We start from the raw sequence: 3,085 nt of genomic DNA on the forward strand, positions 1-3,085 counted from the left end.
ATTACATTCAAACACAAATCAATAAGAGGTTTTGACACTAGAAATAAGGACTCAATCACAGTAAGAAGCTCCCAACTAAAAAAAGCTGTCTTTTCCATCTAAATGTGACTAAATAACTTCTCTCCAATGTACAATGAAACTGTTCAGTAATAAGCCCTTCAATCTGTGTTCTTATTTCAGTTGTTTTGTATAATGTATACTGTCAGGGGATGCTCAAGCCTGGATTTACTTAAATTGAAAAGATGTATAAAAAATCCTTATAGTTACAGTATGTTTAATCTTATTTTAGTCATAGACCCTTGGCATGACAAGACATTGCTTTTATAGCCAAAGCAGATAACATATAACTAAAAGGTCCCTGACAATGAGTCAGTATTATTGCTTGGCTTTCCAGGAAAGCTTTATTGTTGAAACATCTGTACTTTGGTACAGTTTTGAGGTACTTCTTGAGTATTTGCCCTTTGCTGCTACTTTATACTTCTACTTTACTGTTTCAAATGGAAATATTAGACTTTTGAAGTCATTTAAAGGCTGCAACTTCTGTTCGAAGCTTTCTGTAGCTGCTGTTTCTGAATGTGAGGCTCATGTGCAGCTGCCATGTTTGCCATAACAGTGATGGTGGTTTTCAGTGTAATCTTCGCACATGGTTACACTCTGATACATTGACATCACACAATAAACAGGGAGTTCGCTCAGACCTTGAAACCGTAAAGATATCAGCATGATATATCTTTGATTCTTCTGGGCTGTCGGCTCTTTTTGTTGCCAAAAGCCTTTTATCACATTGTTCCACAATGACCTTCAACTTTGGCCAGACTTTGTCTGTTTTCTGGCACGTGTTTATCATGAATGAAAAAGGATTCTTTTTTATTCGTGATAAACACGCTGATAGTACGCAGTTCAAATTTCCTTATGAACTAGAGAATGAATGTAATCCTGTCATTTGTCAGCAGTAGCAGCAGTTAACGAAACATTAACGTTCTTCCTAGTGTTTGAAGTTCTTAGTGACTAGGGCTGCACAATATCATTGTTTTATTATAACTGGTGCAATAAACACATTGCGAAAGGCTGTGACAAATCGCGAAAGATACTTTTTTGTGTTATTTGAAAGAAAATATCAGCAGAAAACTACACATTAAACTGTCTTTTTTTTAATGGTGCCTTATATATTCAATGTTCAATTTGCTCAATAAAAGATGTTGGAAATTATTTCCTTTTTGTTTAAAATTCAACAAGCAATTTGTTGTATTTCAGCAGAATACTAAAAGCAGCAGAAATGCAGAACTGTGTACACACTAATATCTTTTTATTCATTGCATGTAATGTTGTTATCGCCATGTTTAACAAAGTTATTGCATATTTAGTTCATATTGTGCAGGCCTAATTGTCAGCCAGTGTTACAGCGTGGCTCACTAATGTGTTTTTTTTTTTGCTCTGTGTCACATAGAAAGAAGAAATATCAGGCTTTGGATCTATTTATTGTTGATTTTTGTCTAATGGGATTTGTTGACAGAAAGATAAATCTAGAATAATGTAGCTTTATCCTGATGAAAAAGGAGAAAGTAAAGTGAGATAACAACTTAATGAGAGGACAATAAAAAAGAGTTGGGTGGGATGGGTTTAGTGTGTACCTTTCTTCCCACTACCACGGAAACTATCACCATAGGGTTAGGTTAACCTTGATGTGTTTTCATAACACAGCCTTATTTTTCTCTGTTAGTGGTCCCCGTTAGCCTTTGCTAGCCCTTTCTCCTTGGACAGCTCAGGAAAACATCCTGGCTGCTAATCCATCCTCAACAAGAGGCTCGAATAAAGACAGAAAGCCAGAGTCATTTTCTAAGTTTCTTTCTCTCATTGGTGCTCTTTCTGCCGTGTGGATCTTGTTTCTCCATCACAATTTCACTTCATTAGACATATGGGTTTTTGTTACTTTTTTTCCGCGTATTTCATGATTCCAAAGACAAAACCGTTTGAAGTGTTTGAGAGAAAAGAATTCACAGTGTGAAATACCTAGTTGGAAGCCGCTTGCTGTTGGTGTCTCATAAACATAGTTTGTCAAGTCAGAGGTGCAAGGTTTTGGAAGAAAACCAGGACCACAGTCAATGCTGTTGTAGCCAATCAACACTTAGAATATTGTTTTGGGAACAGAAAGGATGGTTCATCCCCAGTCTTCAGTTCGCCGCATAAATTTGCATCACAGCTGTTAACGCCCGTGGTTTATTTAATTTTATTACATCTTTAATGTGCTGTTCAATCAAATTAACAGCAGCAGCAAAGCACTTAGGTCCAAACTGTCAGATAGTTTGCTCTCTAATAAGCCACAGCTTTATCAAGAAAGTAATAATTCAATCTACACAGTAATAATTAAATCTACACAGCTCTATAAATAAGGAAATATCTCTCCTGCCAACCAGGAGGTTGTAAAACCTATAGGAGATCAGTATATTGTCCTGCATTTTGTATGTTGGAAATAAGTATCTTGTTTATGCTGTTATGCATCAATGTAATGCACTGTATATGTGAAGCAGAAAATTATAGTACATACAAGGAGCTTTAAAAGGTTTATCACAAGGCTTTGTTAAATAATGTTTTCTTTCTGGTATGGGTGGAATTCTGATCATAGACTCTGAAGGACAATTTTTAAATAATAGTCATTTCAAATCTATATTTTGTGTGAAATTATAGATTTCTTTAATAAGGAGCGGGATAAGGTAGAGCGAGCGGGTCATTATTAGAAATTAAACTCGACAGGCTGATCTTTAACACGTTAAAACGGCAAGGTTAAATATAAATGAGCTGTATTTATACACTGTGGCCGGTGCTGCCGTACAAGGTGCCACCTGCTCATCAAATAAACATTCACACACATTCACACTCCGATGCGCAGCACCGGGGGCAATTTGGGGTTCAGTGTCTTGCCCAAGGATACTTCGACAATGACTGCAGGGGTGGGGATTGAACCACCAACCTTCCGATTGGCAGGCAACCGTTCTACCACTGAGCTACAGCCGCCCTGGTTAAGCATGCAGCCTGGGTTTTAAGCCTGAGCCCTTTGCTGCATGTCATTCCCTCTCTCTCTCTCTCT

General features: G+C 37.3%; 1 protein-coding gene across 4 annotated transcripts in view; it reads left to right on the forward strand.

Moving 5' to 3' along the window:
* LOC116696190 (estrogen receptor beta) overlaps positions 1-3,085 on the forward strand; it is a 45,002-nt gene that overhangs the window by 30,166 nt on the left and 11,751 nt on the right. The window lies entirely within an intron of this gene.

Source organism: Etheostoma spectabile, chromosome 9 (genome assembly GCF_008692095.1).
Source record: "Etheostoma spectabile isolate EspeVRDwgs_2016 chromosome 9, UIUC_Espe_1.0, whole genome shotgun sequence".
NCBI classification, from domain to species: Eukaryota; Metazoa; Chordata; class Actinopteri; order Perciformes; family Percidae; genus Etheostoma; species Etheostoma spectabile.